Source organism: Melozone crissalis, unplaced genomic scaffold (assembly GCF_028551555.1).
Source record: "Melozone crissalis strain CALT ecotype California unplaced genomic scaffold, PUWL_Pcris_2 ptg000042l_1, whole genome shotgun sequence".
In the NCBI taxonomy this organism is placed as follows: Eukaryota; Metazoa; Chordata; class Aves; order Passeriformes; family Passerellidae; genus Melozone; species Melozone crissalis.
The window spans coordinates 60,116,092-60,138,301 of NW_026535820.1; positions in this window are offsets into that span (position 1 = coordinate 60,116,092).

Consider the following 22,210-nt stretch of genomic DNA (forward strand, 5'->3'; position numbering starts at 1 on the left):
TGTCAAACCAACAAAAAACAGGGTAGTGGCAATGGAATTAAGTGTCACTCTGGCAGTGTTTTAATGTCCAGCTGTCTCACAGCACAGAAGATGTCCAGGCAAGTTGGGCTTTCATTTCTTTGACGGTTAATTCGATTTGGTTAGGGCAGGCTTATCAGATGCTCAAAATGGCCTGTTTGACTGTCTATAGTGTAAAGTTACATGAGGGCAGATGTGAAAAGAAACACTGAGCCTACAGTTTGCTAATGTATGTTAAGCAGGACCTTCTTTTGCCTAAAACACAACAGAAGGTTGTAGCACATCACATTTCACTTTAAGCTGGCTGAGAGTAAGCTTTTAAAACCCAAAACCCCTGATATACTCCTGTTAATCATTGATACAGTCTTTGATCTCTTCTCAGTTCTGTGTAGCTGATTGACTCATCCCCACCATTTTTTACCAGCTTTCCATTTGTGCCTTTTTTTCTCAATGTATCTGTTCTCCATCACAGTCTGAGCAAGCAAAAAAGCCATAATAGCAAGGATATTTTTGTAGTATTTCTGATAAAATGGTATATATATCTTTGTGCAAAATTTCTAGTACCATTCCACAGGACAAAAAGGTTTTGGCATAATATCTGAGCAGCCCAAAGTCCCCTTCTCTGCAGTTATTTCCACTCCTCTGTGACTTCAGATAACATTTGCAGAAGAAGCCTCTTACAGCTACTCAATATGGGATTCCTCAAACACATCCGGCTGAAGGCTGGCACAAAAGCACCATGGCTTCAGGGCTGAAAGGTGTGTGGGGGAACATGCTTCAGGCACAAATTCCTCCCTCTCTTTTTCACCACAAAGCTATCAGCCAAGAAACCCTGCTTGGATTGCTCTATGGGCCCTCGTGCAATAAGCTGGGGCTCCAGGAATAGGCATCTCTAAGAGGGATGCCTGAAGATGAGGTGACTCTGCCACCCTGCCAGATTTGTGGGGGCTGGAAGAGTTTGCTGCTGTGCTCTGTCCTTGAGAGCAGTGGCAAGGGCATCAACTCCTGTGAAACCCAGCTGGTGAAAACATGCAAAAATGCATCATATCTTGGTTTTACTGGTGATTTTGGTCATGGTCTCAAGTGTTCACCCTAGGTCAAATTTCTCTGATTTTTTTCATAAAACTCAGAAATAGCTTTTGAGTTGTGCTGAATGGGTGCTACCTGGCTGGTCCCCATGCCATCATGCTAACCATTTCATTACACTGGCATTGCAGACTGTTCCCACAAACTCTGCTGGTCTCTCAGCTGTGGTAGTCCAGGTAAATTATCCCATCCCATTCCCATTCCACCCACTTGACTGTGTATGTGTGTGAACACCCCTTTGGTCCTGTACTCTTCTCTCACACAGGCTTTCCACAAGTTTTTCTGTCTCATGAAACACTTTCAAGTGCAGGGAATGGCAAATTAATATAAAAGTAATTTAAAAATTTTGAAGCAAATAGCTGGGCTCACTGTCTCCTGAGCCATGTTTCTTGCTCACTTCTGGTACCATGGCCCAGAGACAGATAATGAGTGAAGTTGGTCTGTTTCACTTCTTCCACTCCTCAGGAATTAGCTGTTTTGCTGTTCCCTGTATAAGCAAGATGGAATACAAATTAGTGGTTCAGGTTCATGCCCATTTATGTGGAGGGCAGTCAAAACACTAAATAAACGTCAGCATGGAAAGACCATCATGGAGACTGAGCAGTCAGTGGCTTTAAGTACCCTAAATTTGGCTCAAATTCTCTGTGGCTGCAGCTAAAGTGAGAAAGGGCTGTCTCTAACGAGACACTCTTAGATTCCCTGATAAAGCAAATGTTTACCAGACACAGGAACCAGTCTTCCTCTCGTCCTCTTTAGATTAAATTGTCTGATAGAGTAGAAGACAGTTAACTCTCTGTGCTATGACCAGGACAGAAAGCTCTTGACAAAATTAAATTACTCAATTCACTGCAGAGAAAACTGCTTGATCATTTCATGTGTATGGGAGGTACAAATCTCAAATTGTGTGTTTGACAACACAGGAGGACTATATACATATATAGTCAGTTGATGCTGTTATTTTCATTAAATGAGGTCTCTTCTTTTCTCTATTTTCGATGCTGTTCTCCAGGGAGATTAATTTGTATGAAAGTAGAGCGCTAATTGCACAAAACAAGCTGGGGTACTGCAGGAGCATAATTAAAAAAAAAAAAAAAAAAGTAGTGTTAATACAATTGTGGTGCTAATTAAATAAAATTGGTGACAAGTGTCTAAGGCAGAGCAAGTGTAAGGAGAAAAACTGACAAAATGATCAATTTAAAAATTCTCGCAGATATTATAGTTCACTGGTAACTGAGCCGAATTAAAAGTAATTGTACACAAAGTGCCGCACGAGCGCCCAATCTTGCTCTCAGCAACGTGGGATTTTTGCCAATCCAGACTCTAATGTTCCATAAATTGCTGATAGGAAAGTGATAGGCTTATTTTATTTCTGCATGTGTTTAAGAAGGGGCTAATTCAGGGCGGGTCAAACTGACTTGGGCAGCAGCTCCCTCAACGTTTGCAGTTGTGCCTGCAGTAAACTGACCATTCCCTGCTTCCATGGGAACTGCTGGTGGCCATGTGCCAAGGAGACCTGGAGAAAGCATGGCGTGGGCTGTGTCAGGGGGACACCATGGCTTTGACCTCACCAGCCACCAGCTTTCTAGACCCTCACAGACCAAGGGTACATCATTAGACTCCTTCCTCTTCCCTCCAGGGAGCAGGGGGGCCCTTAATCAGCATCCTGACTCAATTCCCTTCCTCTTTGGCCTTTATTAGTGGCTCAGAGGAATTGCACGACACCTACTGCAGCCCCAGCTTCCTCTCCAAGCTTGGCTGTCCCCAGCATTTTCCAGTGCACCGCCCTCTGATCTGGCTCCGACCTTCTCCAGAAGGTCACTCCCATTACCCAGCTGCCCTAGGGACAGTTTGCCAGCTGCGCCTGCCACCCTGGAACCCTGGTTTCCAGCCTTGTTGCCCATGTGGAGCCCTGGCAAGAGCTCTGATGGCCTTCCACCTTCCTGAGGAAGACTACTTCTCATGTACTCTTGATTTTCATCACTGTTTGTGTTGATGGAGGAAACCTCCCACTCCTCCTTCCACCCACAAACCAGCAACTCCAAGCCATTGCTAGCCTGTGTGGTCCTGAAACAAATAAAAAAGTCCTTTCAGATGCGAAACAAAGCAGCCTTGTGTGCCTGAGTCAGCAGCCTAAAACAATAGCTGTGAGCACTCACCTCGCAGCAATTTCTACCCTCTCTGGGGTCACGTTGTAATACAGTAGAACCCCAACTGTGGTTTTAAAAATGCATTGGCTTGTTTTGGGAACTGACTCGAACAACTTCACTGAGCTTGCAGGAAATTAGTTGTGATCCTTTCTACAATGAGAATTTTGCCTTTGACTTTTCTGGGAGCAAGATCAGGACCTCAATGCCTACAGAAAAATTGCCAGGTCTTGCTCGCTGGAGCAGAGGGAGCTTGGGAGATAAGTGATTTCTCTGTGTAGGTGTCTCAGCTGAGAAAAAAGTAGAAAGGAAAAAAGTTCCCTTTTGGGTTGTATTTTATGGCTGGGGTTGTTGACCACTGTGATATTGCTGTCCAGAATGAAAAGCTGAACACATGAATTGCTGTCCTGACTTTTATTGTTCTTACATTTTATTGATGATAAGGCTCAAGGAGAGCTCTCAGTTTGGGACTTGATGCCTCTGCCCTTTCTTGAGAGGGTTTGCTTTGAGCAGGGTCTGTGAGGCTCTACCATCCATTGCAGCTTCTTATTTTGCTGGTGACTAATCCTAGCCCTGCTGTCTGTTCTCCACATGAGCACCGCTGGGCTGCAGCAGGGGTGGCATTCATTGTAAACATGTTTTTAATCCCAATTTTGGTTTCAGAATAAACAAGAATAAAATTGCTGCTGAGTTTCAGCCTGATGCTTTTTATTCACTTTCCTGAGTCTGAGCTCTTCATCCTCCCTGTCTTCATTAGTGTGACTCTTGTCTCTGTGCTCTCTGCATAATAGCCAGCCTGTTTCCTCACCTTCATCTCAAAAGCAGAGCTCAGTGCTGCGTGTTAATTACTGCTGGGATCTGCTCAGCTCAGTCCTTGGCATTTGGAAAGGCAAGACGTGACTGAAGGAAGAAAACCTGAAAGAACCCAGAAAAATAGAATTGGCACAAAGTTGTCATCTTCCTAAGAGTGCTTGTCTCAATGGTTATATCATCCACAAGGGCGTGTTCCTCCTTCAGAAGAACAGTGTTGGCTTTGTCTGGCTTAGTTTCACAGTAAGATTGAGGCCTTTTCTTTAATGTTTTCTTCCCTTAGGGTGTGTTGAGCCCATTAATTGCCCCAAGGTACAACACACCTCTAAGCCTGGACTGAGGGTTAATAATTAGCCTCAACTCAGTGCCAGAGACAGATGCTCTCTAAACATTACTTTGGGGCTTGCCCCTGTAGCAGGGGAGCACAGAGCATGTACGCAGGCTCAGCTTCTCCACATCACACGTAGGCAGACCAGCCCAGAAACAGCCTCTGTAGCTGGAGTGATCTGTCTAAGTCAGAAGCAATATTCACAGACATCCTTTTGCACCATCACTGTGCAGAGCAACGATAAACACGTGGGATGCAGGCTGTGCAAATGTACCAGAGGGGGAAGCTTTCCACCCTGGCTCTGGTCTGCACCTGATGTCCAGAGTGACCCTTGCCCATGCCATGTGTGGTAACAATGCAATTTCCCTGCGTCTGCCCAAATTTTGGCCTTGAAAAGGAGGGATTGTGGTAGTGCTGGTGCCCCAGGAGATGCTTTGCAGCAGGGGGATGTCCTGAGGTGATTGATGGGTGCTGGTGGAAGAGGCGGGTGACAAGGGCTGGGGGCTGAGGTGGCTGGGGAAGCCCTGCCAGAAAATGAGGGGGGCCAGGTGAGGATTCTACTAATTCCGTTGATTTCTAAGGCAAGCTCTGGGTCCAGGCAGTGCCCTGGATTACTTCTGTAGAGAGAAAATTGCCAGCCATCTTGCTCAGATCCTTGACCACTACATTTCCGAGAACTCAAGGCAAGAACAAGTGTAAGTGAAGTCTATGTGTACAGCAGGAACTTTGTGAATTCACGCTACCAGCTGAGGATTCCTTATAACCTTTCTGACACTGTGAGTTATTGGATAAACAGGAAAAAAAATAAGTGATGACACATCATAATATTGACTTTTATTCCCCTTATTTCTACAGCTGTAGTTCTGTGTACTCATGACTGAAAGAGCAACGCAATGTAGTGTATTTATATATTACATTTCTAAACAAAACAATATTTATGTACAGTATGTGAATATAGGTACTAAATATATACATGGTCTGATATAGACAGAGTAGATACATTTGCTTCATTATTATGTATATAAATATATATTATTGTAATATATTTATATGGGGAAAAGTACTGAAAGTATAATTAACTGGGACAGAACTGCAGGATGACTCTCTAAAATTCTGGGTAAAGATGAGCAGCTTCTAGTAGAGGAAAATGTCTGTTATAGGTGTGATATTTATGTTCATATTTTGACTTCTGAAGTCAAACAGTAGTGAGCACTGAGTGTCTTTTAGGTCCAGGCTCCCTTGTTATGGCAATAAAGTATGAAAATTTTATTAATTCAAAACTTTACTCGCTGAAATGAAATCCTAACCATTGCCTTAGTGGCTTGAGACTTGATCAAGACTCAGAGGCATATTGCCATTTTGGGATTAATATGAAAGTTTCTGTCTGGTAGGTGAGGAAAGAAGGGGAGGCAAAAACTTCAGAAAATCTTCCGAAACTAACCTCCCAATTCTCTATTTTCAGTTTATTTTCCAAAGGTGAAGGCTTGCCCCAGAGCTGGAAGACCAGACAGACATCTGATTCAGGCACACTGAAAAAGATAAGGTGATGTGAGTCTGAAGCTTACTTCACATGAATCTCTAGTGAAAAAACATATTAACTCTCACTGTTACCAGAGCAAGGCTTCTTTGAGGAGTAGTCTTCCAGGTCTGCTAGGGAAGCAGCTGTACAAAAAAATGGCCATAATTTCTAGTTATAAAAAAGCACTAGGAAGAATTTGCTGCTCAAAACCCTCAGTTCCAATATTTTGACATAGCAGCCCTAATTTAATTTTTTAAAATATACATTTCTTTTCTAAATAGACAGTTCTCTAAACAGGGAGATAAATCAAACTGCCAGCAGTTCAGCAGATGTTAGCTAATAATTTTCTGGGGATCCTTTACCATTTGAACAAATACTTCCCGAGACTGATCACTGATGCATTGCTTTCATCACTCTAGCAACTCTTAGGTGCAGGGTAGGGTGGCTGCAGCTTTTCCATCAATATGCCTTAGGCCTGGTGGAGGCAGATCATCTAGGCTGACAAAAGGAGAAAATTTATGTTGCCCTTTCCAATTAAGTCCTTGGTGTCTCTGCTAAGATGGCCTGGGTTGCCAGTGGTATTTTTAATAGTGCAAATAGCTGCTACCTAAAAAACCTAACAACCAATTCATGGCCATGAAGTAAGTTCTATGTGGTGACTGTGCTTGATAAGGTCCAGCTTCAGAACAATAAGCTCACCAGTGAAAGGCTCTCCAGACTATTTCCATCACCCATAATTAACTGTTTTCTAACTCATCTTGTGCTGTCTTTGCCCATGCTCCCCCACCAGGGAGGATATGGGATTTTTCAGCACAAGTTGACTGATAAGTGAAATTCTCTACCTCTGTGTCTTTTCCCTTGGGGGCAGGAGGGGAAGCAGGAGCCTTTGCTGGTGATGCTAAGGCCATGCAGCCTGTGATTGCTTTTGTCCATGGCATAGAAATGCACATCTGTACAAAACACTGCTGGGTCTCCTTGGTCAGGGCTGCCGTGAGTGTGTGACCCAGGAAGGTCCTTGGTGTCCAGATGAGCCTGAGTGGGCTGGTGTGTGTGTGCTGGTAGGGCAGGGAGTGTTTCCTATCAATTGTTGTGATGTCATGGTCAGTCTGCAGCGTGGGAACCTGCAATTTTCTGACTTTCAGGGTTATTGCAAATGGCTAGTTGGAAGAAGATCCTGTTCAGAAGTGGGACAGGACAGTAAATAAGTAGCCTAACTAACTAACTAACTAACTAACTAACTAACTAACTAACTTTATATAAAGCACTGGCATTGTGCTGGCAACTAGGTCAGAAAACTGCTCTATACCTCTCTTAACAGCCTGGATGTGCCACATGGGCTTTTCTAAATGCTGCAGTGTTAAATATGCTCAGCAGTGACTCAGAAGAAAGCTGTCTGGCAGGTACATTCTGCATGGTCCTTTCCATCCCTGGCCTCTCTGCTCAGCCTGCCAGCCCCCTGTGTCAACAGGGGAAGGACTAGGCCAATAGCTCAGGGCTGCATCTCAAATTTGACTGATTCTGTTTCATAAAACATCCCAATGGCTGAGGCAAATCCTGAAGCTCTCAAATGTGCCTAACCCTGCTGAACAGCAAGATGCCCTGTGAGAGATGGTGGTTTGAAGCAAAGGGAGGTTGTCTGGATCACACATGTGTGTGCATGCACAGAGTTGTGTCATTCCCTTACTTTTCTCACTTGGCTGAAATCTAATTTCAAAATTTGGGCCAGGGCCTAGCTTTGGTGATCTAATGTCTCGAGTCTCTCTTTTGTCTTCACAGGACATGAGCTGCCTCAAAAGAGCTTTGATAAATTGCCCCAGCCAGTCATTAGTGTTCCACATCCACATTATCCTCCTGCCAGCAGGCAATGGGCTGCAGAAGCTGCATCCCTGCCTGCCCTGGGATGCACCGTGCAGCAGGAACACGTGTGCAGGGGCACGCTCTCCCCTGTCTCGTGCTGGCAGGACTGGGCCCCTGGCAGCACTACAAAGTTCCCCTGCTTCTCAGGGCCCCCAGGGGATAAGACACCTGTCTGGAACAAGAAGAGGCTGGAAAAATGCTGGCCCCAGTCCCTTCTTCCTCACTGAGAGGCAGTCCACCTAGCTCAGTGTCCGGTCCCTGCACGGCTCGCACGGATGCAGCTGGAGGACTTGGCCAGCAGATCGTGTCACTTGTGCACAGCTTTAGTTCAGTGGCAGCAGTTTATGACTCAAGGACTGTCTGACCAAGGACCAACACAATTGTAACTCTTAGCTTGCCATGCATGTCTTGGCTATGGATTTCCCTGGTTGCCTCTTGAACCCCTTCCAGGTCCTGGTGCCCACAGCATCCCCTGACAAGGAATTTCCCTGCTCCAGCATTAATGTCCAATGTGTGTTAGTGCTTCATCCATCTTCTGGAGAAGGACCCACGCATCCAAAATGATGCTGTGGGGGAGGCAAAGGAGACACAAAACATCTTGATACTGTGCACCTGCAGGAGAGCCTACAGATAGATTGTGGGTACAGAAGAGTTACATAACACAAGAGCAGAATGTGGGACAGTCCATGGGCTTCATTTCTATTCAGAAGATGTGACGGCATCTCAGACAGGAGAGCTCTAGGAGGTGTCAGGTCATGCCAGAAGTGACTTGGCTCACTTTATGCCATGTGTCATTATGTCTGCTTCCCCAAAGAAATGAAGAAAAATGGTGGAAAAGGCAAGAATAATGAGAATATTAGTTGCAAGAATCCACTCTGGGGTGATGAGTGGCCCTCCGATGTTGGCACGGCCTTTACTCTTCCAAAACATGCTGCAGCCAGTGCCACATGTCACATCCCAATGAAAGAAAGAGTCCCCTTCCAGGAGGGGCTTGCTCTGCTACTTCAGCCTGCTTTGTTTTCCCTTTCCTTGCTTGCCACAGGCCTACCAGTGCTTGCTCTCATGCCGAGTGACAGACAGCACTGACGGCAGCAACTTCTGCGGCAGCAGGACGAGCCGAGCACAGCATTCTGGCACGTGGAGTTTTGTGAGGCAGCAGGCAACGAGGGCATGGGATCTGCTGAGCAGAGATATTGCATTTTGGAAGCCAGGGCCCTGTCTTACAATGAAGATCAGAGAAAGCAAACTGAGGAAAGGCATGCTATGGCCACAGGGGCTGTTTTTTGTGCGGACAAGGAGGTGGGACTTGAACCCTGGATATTTACATGCCTTCCATCATGTTATTCCTGGGCCAGCTCTGCCACCAACTCACTGCATGTCCTTGGCCGAGCTGCCCAGCCCCTCATGCCCCATTCTCCATGCCCATATTGGTCTGTCCTCTGGCAGGAGTTGTGCTTGCAGACACAGACTTAACCAGCTCAGAGGCCTCCATTCATCGCTGTCTCTTTCTCTCCTGCTGCGGTGCTGACAACTCATATATTCCCAGCATTGCTCTGTGGTTTCTCTCCAGCTTTGGGGAACCATGTGCCAAATACTGCTGATCAGCCTGCTGACCAGTTACATCTGCTGTATCCAAAGGCAGCCAGAGGCTTTGGAGTGTATGCTCCTCTGTGACAGCTGCCTGTCACAGCAGGCAAGTTGGGCTGGTGCAGGGCCGAGTCTTGCTCCATGCTCACATCCTACTGCATGCTTGCATCCCATGCCCAGTGAGAGAACCGACCCTGATGTAGGGATCAGCCCTTAAACTGAGGGGTTTACACAGCTCTCTGTCCAGTCCTGGCACAGCAAAGGCTCCCTAAAATGGGAGGGTATATGTAGAGCCTTCTTTGCAGTCTTCTGGTTTGCCCTGAATGCAGTGTGGCAAACTGGGGAATTGTCTGGGGAGGTTGATACTGAACTGGCTATATCCGTGTCAGATTACAAAGCCAGGGTTGAGCACAGGCCTTCTTTGCCTTCTGTCTTTGCTTTTTGGCTCTGTGCTGATTTAAACTCTGTTGCAAACTGCCAGAGAAATTCCTGCACCTGTCCCAAAGCCCACAGTGATGGTCATGACATTTCCATGATCACACACTGGGTAGAGCATGCTGGGACAAGGGGATGTTCTGACCTGTTTTCCTAGACTGAGCTGCTGGTAATTAAGCAACAGATAATATGCCTCAGGCTTTGATCACCCATTAATGACAATCATGTGGGTCAGCTGGAACACAAGCTGAAATGTTTTTAAAAAGGCTCCTTAGGAACCCTTTCAGGAAAGGGAATGTAGTGATTGCAGAGGTGGGCATGATGTTGAGTCATTTAACAGAAGGGTGGACTTCTATGGTGGGAAAAATATCTTCAATGCCTCAGAAGCATCTGAGTCTCATGAAGGAATGCAGCACATAAACAGATATTGGTATATTGCTGCTATTTAGATAGGTGAATTTCTTGATCTGCTGAAAGCTAAGACTAATAATTGCTTCAGTTTTCTTGTATTTCTGAGACGAGTGGTAATCCCTCCTGTATGTAAGACTGAAATCTGAAATTCTCAGGGTAAAAACCTTTTACAGTAACTGGAGGTCTTGTCCTGTGAGCCCAGGACAGCTGGGCAGGCCCCTTTTCATGCTAGGGTCTGCAGGCAGATAGCAGTGTGTTCCAGAGGGTCCCAGGAATTGGGAGGCTGGAGGCTGTCCAGGGAAGCCAGAGACACATGGACATGGTGAATGCAGCAGCAGCAGCCCTACCAGAGCTCTGGAACATGTAAATCACTTCAGTGGCAGTAATGTCATCCCTGCTCACATGTGTGCTGTTCTTTATATAATAGGCACTTGGCATGCTTCTGAAGGAATATTTATTTTTTTATGTGCTGACTCTCTGGAGAGTTGTACCTTGAGCTGAGTAGAGGAAAAATTGAGGAAATATCCCTCCTCACACCTTAGAGTCCTGCACTCCTTAGCCCAACAACCCACACATTTATCAGACCTAGTTGCTAGTAAGTGAAGAGGGCAGAGCAGGAGTGTGTCAGCTTCATCAAATGTGGATGCACTAGCTATTCATGTGTCAGAAATACTGAGAAAGCCTGGGAAGAAAGAGAGTAAGTGATGTACATGTTAAGTTTGCCTGGAAATCATAATATGTTTCTTTAAATATGGTCAATAAAGGGATTTATCCTCACTGTTAAGTATCTTAAGTGTACCCAAAGAAAGGTCTGACAGTCTACAGGAGCCTTATCAGTAAATGAGACCTGGGAACTTAAATACCTTAAGATGTCTTGATGGCTTCTCATATGTTTCTCATAAACTGCTACTGCAAAAATAATTTTGAAGGACTTGGAGACTCTTACACATGCTCTTTGGTTTCATTTTTTGGAGCCATAATTACTACTTTGGCCTGCACTGCTACTTACTCAGTTTTCTGTGTAAAGTCACAACCTAGCTCTGGAATGGGCTGGAACTCATTAAATCTGAGCAGGATGTTCAGTTCTGTAGATTTCATTTGAAAATCAGTTGGTGATTCTCATATATTATTACAAATTTACAGCTGTCCCTGGTTGATAATTATGTTTTAAGTCTGTCCCTCAGATTAATCTGAGTGCATACTTTAAACAGTTCTGCCATGGCTTTGGTTTAAGTAAATTACTTACAGGAATGACATGTTGATTACTAATCCTCCAGCCTCTTATAGCCAAATTCTGTAATTCTCTTCCAGACTGGTAATTCTTTCTTATGCAAGCAGACCTACTGACTTCACATTTTTTCACCCAGTTTGGACCACCACTTAAGCAAATGGTTAATTGTAAACATGTGTTTAGGTCCTATTGACTTCTGTGAGGCTGAAGTGTTGTCCTGAATAGGCATTCTTATCCAAATTGGAGCCGGAAAATTAAATTTGTCCCCCCGTATAAAAGATCAATTCAACTGTTATGCCTCCAATAAGAAGCTGAAAGTTCTGTTGGATTAAGACAGGATATATACTTCAAGTGTAATATATGTTGCTGAAGACCTTGTAAACTCCTATTCTAGAAGGAGTATTCACATTCAGGGACATTAAGGGATAGCTATTTTTGATTCTATCTCTGTATGGATATAAAATGCATCTTAACTATGTGGAAGATAATATTTTGATTTGTGTCATTATTTAGTGAAAAAATTGAAATGATGTGTAACTGGGATGACACTAAGGAATTTGAAATTTAAGGCTAGCAGAAGCAATGCTTTTATCAAGTAAAATAAAATGATTATATTTTATTTCGAGTGAGTTTCTGCTATGCACTATCCCTGATGCAAATCACTGTAATGGTGCCACCGGTCTGTCAATTTTCATTAGAAGAAGGAATGGAAACAGGCCCAAGTTCTGGTTACCTATTTGCATGGACACATGCTGCAAATTCTGAGGGAGCAGCATGGTTTCCCTTTCCTTTTGGCTCCATTTTGGTCTGACACAGGAAGCAGAGCTGGGCAAAGACAAATGTGGACACCTCCCTTTGCATCCCTTCCTCTGTGTAAGTCTTGTGCAAGAAAAGTGGGCTGCAAGCAGCATCAGAGGGTAGCCTGGTGGAAGGTGCTTGCCAGGCCAGCACTTGTCCCATCTGCTTTTCGTGTTAGGGCCACACAGCACATGATCTACATGTTTCTGGTTCAGTCCAGCTTCAGGACAGCAAGAAAGGCTCCCATGGCATGAACAAGAGTGGCCATGCCCTATGTGTGCCAGTAGTGCTGGCTGTTAAGGACCCCTGGGGTTAGTGTGGACTGGAAGGCTCTTGATGGCTTTGCAACAGGCAGTGGGTGCTCAGTGAGGAGGACAGCTCTGGCTGATGTGCTGCTGTGTTCAGGGTGCTGGACAGACAGCTTTATATCAATGTATTAAATGAGATGAAAACCTTTAGGTAGGGAAACTGCAAGCAATAGGTCCAAGGGATCATACTTCTACCACAAAGCAAGTGGGAAGAAAATCTTATCGAGTCTCTTTACAGATCTTCAGGAATAAAAGAAAAGGTTAACCTTTGAAAACATTTTCACCAATTACTTGGCTTTCCCATGACATCAGTCCTCTCAGTTTCTATAGTCCTTTGAAGAACAGCATTGCTAATAACTACCTCGTGCCTTTCATATAATCCTAAATTTTCCTTTGAGCCTTCAAGGAAAATCACAATTTCCCCTGTGCAAAGTTTCGCTTTGAATTTGGAGTCTGAAATTTTATATTTAGGATAATGTGAGGGAGTCCTGGGAGACCAAAAAATATTTGCAAAACACTTGGCATTAGTTGTATAGATAGCATTTTGACTGTTCACCAGTATTCAATAGCAGATTTGTGCACATGTGTGATGTATGTCATGGGCACAATGTGTGGGATGTCACCAAATTTTCAGGTGTATCATTTTTAGTGCCCAAGCAGAAAGCATCTAGGCTGTATGACAGATTCCCATAGTTCAAAGGTGCTGAGAAATATGGCATTTATACACACATTTGCCCATCTTCCAGCAGTGTGCTTTTTGATGCCAGTCATATTAACCCCCTTTTAAATCATCCAGAGGTTTAAGAATACTTCTATGAGTAGCTGCAGAATGTTGTTACACTGTGCTGGAGTAATCTTGGTAAGAGAGGAGGGGCCTTACCTGTAGAAGGACAAAACACTCCTTACTTATGACTAGGCTTTGGAGCTAGTGGTATCCAGTAAGTGCTGAGATGTGGGTGGTGACTGAACTTGCAGCATCCAGGAGTGCTTGAGATGTACCTGAAAGAAGGGTGTATCATGTCAACACTGGATGTAGAGCTTCTGTAGACCCTAGGGGCTGGCTTGCCATAGCAGTGGCCTTGTAGGGATATAAGGAAGGGTTGGATGTTTCCTTAGGTCAGCCGTGTTCTTCCTTGCTAATCCACTGTCGTGCTCTATACACCCTGAGCAAGGGAAATGTGGTTGCAAACGCCTGCAATCTGTGTTCACGTTTGTGGTTTGGTGGGTTTTAGGGGGGGGGGGGGTGTTATAAAAATACTAGCAGTTTGTCTTTTTTGCTTGTGTGATTTTTCTTGTGTTTTTCTATCGTGGGTTGATTTTTGTCCTGTGTGCACTTTGAGGCTTCTGTTTAACGCTCTCAAAGAGCAAACAAAGGAGTTGAATACACTTGCTGATGTTCCCCATTTCATGGCCTGTTGATAACTACACGATAATACTCTCCATTGGATTCTTCATTTAAAAAAAAAGTAAGAGGAGGAAGAAAAGAGCCTTTGTCAGTCTCGATAGCACTATTCACTGTTTTACCAACAAGTTACAGTGAGAACATCAGCTTCCTGTCCTTTCATTGAAGGCCATTGATCTTTCTCGGTAGTAAACAGAGCGGCTGTAGCTTTTGTTTGACTTGTGCTCCCCATTTGTGCGGTGCATTTCAGGGATGAAAAGTGCTGTTGTGGCTGTTCTGCGGAAGAACTGGGACAATGGCAGTGGGACAATGAGTAGGATGTGTGGTGGCTGTTAGAGAGGAACACTGGGTGGTTGGGCTGCCACCATAAACACGGCGGTCTTTGGGGAAAAGTGGCTGAGCAGCTTGGAAACGAGCAGCAGTGGGATTGCAGGCTGGGCATTGCCCACATCTGCCTTTCAGTCAGCCCTGGGCAGGGCAGGCTGGAGGGTGGATGGCAGGATGTGCTCGTTCCAATGAGAAACAAACACTCAGCAGTGGCCAGGCAGTAGGAAGGATGTGGCAACAGATTAGAGATTTCATTCTGGCTTTCTTGCTCATTCAGTTACCAGGTAATTCCAGTAAGAAATACTTGATTAAGGTGTCCCAGGTGGGGGAGTGTGCTGGAGCTACAGAACCAGCTATGATCCTTTGGGAGCACCTGGACTACTGAGACCCCTTGGCTGTAAGAAGCTGAGAATTGGGGAAGACCTTCCTGGCTGGGTGAGGTATCAGCCATGGGGAAGGATTGAGGATGATCTGGCAGAGCTTGTGCCAGGGGAGCAGCTGGGGCTGTGGGGTAAGAACTCTGCAAAGAAATAAGTCTTTTTTTCCCCCCTCCTTGTTTTTCCTACAGTTGCTCATGTGGGTGATGCTTTAGGAAACAGAGCAGAGATGCAGAGATCTGTTTTCCTTACTGACTGTAAGAGGGTCCAAGGAGTGTGACTACTGCCAGAAAGCAAATGTGTGCTGCTCCTGATCTGAAGTAGCAAGAAACAAAAAGATTACTTGCCCTCTCCTGGCTTTCAAGCATTATTTAAACAAGGAAAATTTTCCTTGTTGTTTTTCATTGTATGAGGGTATTTTTCTTGGTCATACTGTCTCTGGAGTTTGGTAAACTTAATTGAAAGAGAAATAATATAGCAAGTCTCAAGAAAATATTCCCTGTGGAATCTCAAATCCATTGAAATGGAGATTTTATTTTTTTCTTTTGTTGTTTTGATTCAACAGCAAAACTTTATTTCAGTGGCTTTCTGGTCTTTCTTAATTGCTCCTTACCCATCTTGCAGTGATGTCCAGGAGGCCTGGCTGTCAACATAACTCTGTGATGCCAGGCGCTTGGCACCTACAGGACAAAAGAATGAGCATACATTGATGGATATTCACATTTAGACTTTCTAGTTGGGTGTTTTTACTAATAGCCAAGGAGAAACACTGCTTACCAGTTGAGGTCTGAATGTGGACTGTGCAACTTTTCCTCAAAAACTATGTCAAAAAAACCGAAGTAGGTCCAAGGGTTCATCTTTACTGGTATTGGTATCTCTGCAGATACTGCTGAGCTGCATGAATGGATTTGGGTAATTCCTGTTACTATAAAGAAACTTAAGTAGAACTTTGCAATGGTGTGAATTTGAACAACTTACTTTTTCCTCTTTTTTCCCTTGCACAACTTGAAGTTGATTAACTTCTTGCTTCTCAGGCACAGTCCTTACCTGTGACTGGCTAGTGTATTTTTCTTGTAACTTGTACCAGGAAACCTTTGGAACATAATTGGTCTAGACTGTTTCTGAGTCCAATAACTTATTTTTTGTGCAGAGCATGCTAAATATGGGAAATTTCAGAACAGATTTGGAAAAAAACCAGAATTGTTCATTATCTACACAGTCAAAAGGGTTAAAATGTAGTGGTGACTAAAATCTTGTGTGTCAAAATGATTTTTCAAAAAGCAGAGTCTTAACTCTTCAGAGATTTGGCACAGCTCTGTCGTGGGATAACCTCTCTCCACTGAGATGTAGCTTTCATTTTGGGCAGCGTCCAGTTGAACAAGATAGTTTTTGTGAGAAGCTTTATGAGGCTTGGGCTCTTGTAAAATGTTACATTACAGCAGAAAATTGATTTTAAAATCAGAGACTGTGCAATTTGATAAATAGTTGTACCTACATTAAATGTTTGTAAGTTTCTATTTAATAGCGTTTTGAAGTATCCCTGATGTGCTTGTCATGGTGAGAACAAAATTGTAGAATTTTGTACAGAACAAATAAGTCTCTCTGCATCTACTAAGGTAACTTGATGGTCACTTAATGCAATATGCACCTCTTGCCCTTGTGGAGGGTGTGAACCTAGAGCACAAACACTTCTGCGAAGATGATGCTTGTCTTGAATTCCTCCAGTGATACTGCACAGCTGACTTTTGTGGACCTGTGAATGCTTAGCCACTCACTTGCACGAGTGGCCTCATTGATTTCACAGGGTAAATCAGAATTGAAAAATTTAGATATAGGCAGAAGCCTCTGAGCCAGTGCCTAAGGAAAGGGGAGGCTGAGGGGAATGCTGGTACTTTATTTCATCAGTACTGTTCAGGTGTTACCCAATTGATTTTCACTCTTGGGACCCTTCCCTTCCCTTCCCTTCCCTTCCCTTCCCTTCCCTTCCCTTCCCTTCCCTTCCCTTCCCGATGACTTGTGGGTGAATTGATAATTTCAAGAATAGCCACAAAACTTTTGGGCAATTCAGGATGTTTTCTTTGCTTCTGGGGCACACCCAAGGTGCTGGGGAGGTGATGCTGGTCACCTCTGTTCGTGGGCCAGGCAGTGGTGGGTGGCATCTCCTGCTAAAGGCAGAGAGGAGAGGCCTGTCTGCAGTTGTGGAGGAGTGCTTATTCTGCTAGATAGTATTAATCAGAGCAGATTTTGGCCAGGGCTAAAACAGGGCAAGGTAAACACCTTTCCTCCTCTTCAGCACATGCTGTGGGAGGCTTCCAGCCCACAGAAAGTCAACCTCTCTGCTCTGCCTTTCCTATGAAAGGCAGGCGCCCTGCAGCACAAACCCCCACTCCTGGATGGTGAAGCATTGTTCACCAAGCCAAAATCAGGAAGGGAAAAAAAAGGGGTTGCTTACATCCACCATAAACCCTCTGGTAGTGCTCACAGCTTGAGCTGAAAGCATAGTCCATGCCTGGCAGGTGATGGAGGGGTGAGGGTTTAGGGGAGACAGTGAGCTGCTGGGGAGCTCCATCCTGTACCTGCAACTTCTGCCCATCCGTCTCTTCTTCATTCTATTTATTCACTCCAGCCTGGGACCTCCTGGTGGACACCACAGGTTGTTTTTGGCATGGGCAGATCCCCACATTTTACAATGGCACTGTATTCCACTTTTGATTGCTTTTGTGCAGCCCTGAGTACCTTTTTCTCCTGTTCTTCCTCTTTCTGTCTCTTTTTATTGATAAACTGTGTGATTAAAAATAGACATGGGTTATTAAAACAGTGCTGCTTGCTATCAGGGGGCTTGCATTAGTATTAGGGAAAGATGGCTGTAATTTTCTTTCCTAGTGTAAAGAAAATGGGGCTGAGTAGGGTAGGGATTAAGTAAAGGAAAAGAATGACAGGTGGTCTATATTCAGCCATGACTTCTCCTCTTCAAAAGCAGGCTATTTTCTAGGTGCTTGCATTTGCCCACAGAATTTGGGGGATTAGCACAAATTGTGACCTAATGATGCAATGAAGTGTTTCATGTTGCTGTTTTCCTTGTGGGCAGTTTGTGCTGTGGCCCTTAGGTATGCTCCAGGCTAAGACACTGTCAGGTGGAGCAGCAGGTGATGGAGGGAAGCAGGCTCTCTCCTGCCTGCCTTGCCATCCTGCACACACAGGGTGTGCTTACAAGCAGTTTGATTGCATTGGAATTTGCCTTTTTGGTTTTTCTTGCCTCTGTTGTTAGACACACTGAGAGACAGTAGGGATGACTGCTGTAACTTGTGCCTTGGCGGTTTTTGGGAGGCTGCATCTGAGAGGCCTTCTGCTTTAAGTTGATGTGTGTCTTCTATTGCCTTGCTCCTAAAGATATCTGTTGCATGATTGTACTGGAAAGAGCTCTTGCTGAAGGGCTGGATTGCAGGGAACAGGGATGTGCTTCAGGGGGTTTAGTAGGAGGAGAGGTGTCAGCAGGTTGATAGAGCTTGTAGAGGATTGTGATGCATACAGTGGCAAAAAGCCACTGAATATTTATTAGGTCTGCAACCTTCCTTCCATGGAAGGCCAATCCTGCTCTATAAAGGAAAGTTCACATAACCAGAAAGTAGGACTGCAGCAGAACTTCCTGCAAACATCTCAGTCTGGGGATTATAAGGCCTTTGTTTTAAAACACTTCAGTGGTAGGTTAACTAAATGGAAGATGTGTGCACTAGCTGTGGGCTGCTGCTGAGGCAAGTGCATAAAGGTTGACCCAGTGAGTAAATCCCTGTGTGCGTGTAAATCCACAATGAAATGCAAGATTTTTTTCCCCCACAGCAATCAAATACAGGATTCTCTGGTCAAATACACTGCCTTTGCAGTAGCCTGTGACTATAATCACTATGCAGAGACTTGTACTGGTGCATAGAAGTGCATGCAACTTACTGCATTAGGCTGAGTTGTTTTGATTAGACTTTAAAACAAATTAAAACTGTATTTTGTTTTTTATCACAAGATGCTTACTTCAGAGTCATTAGAGCAATTCTAAATGTATTTAAAGATACTAGTCAAGACCTCTATTCAAATTTGAATCTTATTTGAATCCTACTCAAACTGATTTCTTGGGGAAGTTCTGGTGATTGAAGCTGGTTACAGATTGCTAAACAGTAACCTTTTAAAAGATTATTTCTTTTTGAACTGAAACTTTCAATACCAATTAGGCTTCTCTTTCTTGATCATGGCACCTCTCCTGTCAACTCTGTTTTCCTTACTGTTTGTCTGCAGGGAAAGCATGTTATAAGGAAGAGACATTTATATAAGGTGAGCTGAAAATAATCTAGGCTTCTAACAAAGACTTGAAAAATTGTAGAAATTTCCATGACACTCAAGCCATAAAATATTTGGTTTTCACTTACTGATCTTCAGTGCCTTGCATTGTTTGGTCTCTACTGTTGGCATTAGCAGAGAGTTTTCATCTTTTATGCTGAAAGTTTTAGGAAAGGTGTCCTGTTGTAGAGCTGGATACCATGGGGATAAAATGTTAGTGTGTAGCCCATCTTAGCACTTTGGATTGTGAAGGAATGGCAACAGATCTCTTAGTACTGGTGTCAGAAAGAAGGCTTCCCAGTGGCACAGGAAGAGGTGTTCCTCAGGCAAAGATGATTTATTCTCCTCTTGAAGATTTTGTAGACTGAACTGATGCTTCCTGAGGAAGCACAGGTCTGAGTTCAGGCCACTTTATGCTTTGTGTATTTTAGAAACCTAACAGCCCAAATGTAAGATTTTAAAAGACAGAAGGCCTCTATGCAGTATGTATATGCAGACATATCTCCTGATTTGACATCTTCACCATTGGGCTGCTCCTGTGGTGCCTGTGGTGGAATGAAATGCAGCCCCTGATAAGGCTGTGATTATTGTGAGCAGCAGCACAGTGGGAAGGAGCGGCCGCTGGATGCGGTGACAGAATGGGAGCCAGCTGTAGCAGGGAAAGTCTCACAGGGTTAACCACAAAGTCTGCCTGCAGCTGCTGCAGCTCAATACCCTGCATTCACATGCTGCCTCACCAAACTGCCTTGTGACATTTTTGATTCATGTCAGGGACAGAGTACTATTGTTGGGGGGAAAAATAACTGTTTTATAAAATGTTCTGCAGGCTTTCAGTCATTTCAGTCTCTATTCTCTCCTCTGTGCCACTCTCTAGGTTTGAAAAAAGTTCTTACTTTGCTGTTCCACTAACTGCTTTAAAAAGTGTTTTTGGCTTGATTTCTTTTATTATGGAGCAAGAGCTGCTCCTTTACACTCAGGAAGAGGCCAATAGTGGGCCCTCTTCTGCCTTTGTCATGTTGCTGTGATCTTTAGGGTTTGAGGGACCTGTGCCTCTCAAAGGTGTGACTAGCAGGAGAAGCAACAGCATGCTTTTGCCAGCAGGAAGGATACTGGGATTCAGAGGGAAGAGCCTCCCCTTTAGTAGCAGGTGACTAGGAAGGATTTCTTGAATGATTACTCTGCTGTAAGAACAGGGCTGCCTGCAGCAGGTCTGCTGTCACACCATCAGCCTGATTGCTCTGATCACACCAGTGCGCTGGGCTCTAGGGATGGAGGCTCTGCTCCTTTACTCTTCTCAGTGCAGAGATAAAAAGCCTCTTTGTTTTTCAGATTTATGGAAAAGTTTTAAATTGTTTGTTGTTCATTGCCCTGGGTAACCCCACACTGTGCTGCTAGTTGGAGCTTGGGGCTGAACACCTAGGGCTGTCTGGGACAATGGGACAGTATGAAAAGGGCTTTTCCTATTCTCATTCCTCAGAAGGAAGTGCTACTGAAGGGCCTGCATGCATTTTCACAGCTTTAATGGCTCATTTGCTTCAATCATATACAAGTACAAGGATTTGCAATTCAAGAAAACAAATTAAATTAGTGCTGGTTTTTTTTTCATTTCACCTTTTTTATAAAGGATTCAGTCCTCCCATGCATGTTACAGCAGATGCTCAAATGGGGACAGCTTGAAAAAATGTTCTAGTGAAAGGTTAGGTTGTTTTCTGGGTATTTTTTTTTTTTTTTTAAATAAAAAAGAAACAGCTGGTGCCAAGGTGACTCTGAGTACAGTTTCCCTGAAGCCAAAGTGTGTTGTTAACAGGGAGGATAATTTGATCCCTTGATTCTGCCCATTCAGGGCTCCAGGCAGAAAGATTTCCAGAGAAAGACCATGATACTGGGTCCAGATTCTCCTGACACAGCAAATGCAGCTCTGTTTCAGGCCTGATTTGAGCATGGAATTCAGACTTTCTTTCAGTGGCAATCTGACTTGTGGCACTCAGTTGATTGTGACACAGACTGCAGTACTCAGGGCACAGGTAATGGCCAGCTCTTGGTTTTCTGTTTTGGAAGCCCCAGATGGTGGGGAAGTTACTGAGCACCCTGCAACATGCAGGTGGACTCAGCAGCCTGGGTGGGATGTTGGGGTCTGAGCTTGGTGGGCTTGTGCTCCTCCATCCCTCTGCCTGAATAAGGAGCTCTCCTGGGACAAAAAGCCCTGGGGAAATCACTGGTCTGGACCCCTGATCTGCTCACAGCACTTGAGAGCCTGAGGTTGTGATGGGTGCCCAGTGCTGTATTCCTCTGGTGCTCCTGGTTATGCAGTATCCAGGTCAGTTCCTCAGGGAGCCAGTTCAGGCCCAAAAAAGCTTATTAACTCTGGCTCTGTGCTGTTTGAAACAGTCTAGAGTGCTCCAGGACTGGGAGGCGCAGGATAGCAGTGTGCATGGAGCATTGCACCCATACAGAGCTGGCCTGGGAGTCTCTGCATCCTGCCAGAGTTCATGCACAACCTGGACAGAGCACCTGCAGGTAATTCGGAGCTGGCTGTGCCTGACCCGAGGGCAGTGTCAGGTTAATTAGACATCTGCAGGCTGTTCTTAAAGCTTTTTCCTTTGCAGTCCCAAAATGGAGGTCTGTTCAATAGAAAAGGAAAAAAAAGGCCTTTTCCCCAGATTGGCATAGAACACTATTTTTACTTAATTGAAGACTGGTGTGAACTGATTTAATCTCTTAATAATTTCCCTTTCTCAGGTACTAAAACCTGTGGCTCAGCATGGCTTTTCTGATTTTCCTGTGCTTTGGTTTGCTTTCCATATTTTGCATTCACGTATTTTCTTCCCAGATTCTTAATGTGCTTAGCCTGTTAAGATGAATATAAGATCTTTATAGTAGCATCTGAGATCATAATCTGTCTATATCAAAGGCCAGAATTATTCCCTGTTGTTTGTAAAGGAATTATTTAATAAGTAATCCTTGTAAGTGTCAACATTACACATGAGATGACATAACACTTGGGGAAAGTAAGGACTAAGCCAATATTCCCACACCAGCTTCAAAGCTAAATATGCTTTCACATACAGATGCTTCCTATTTCTCATCTGTGGCTTCTATTTCGTCCTAATTGGAGTTGACACTGGAAGTACCAGTTCTCCTTTTCCTCCTCCTGGATGTTTTGATTGGAATGTTAATACCGTCCTCCTTCATTACCAGGCTCTGTGGAGTGGTGTGCCACGTGGTTTAAGGTATAGGATTGGTTTT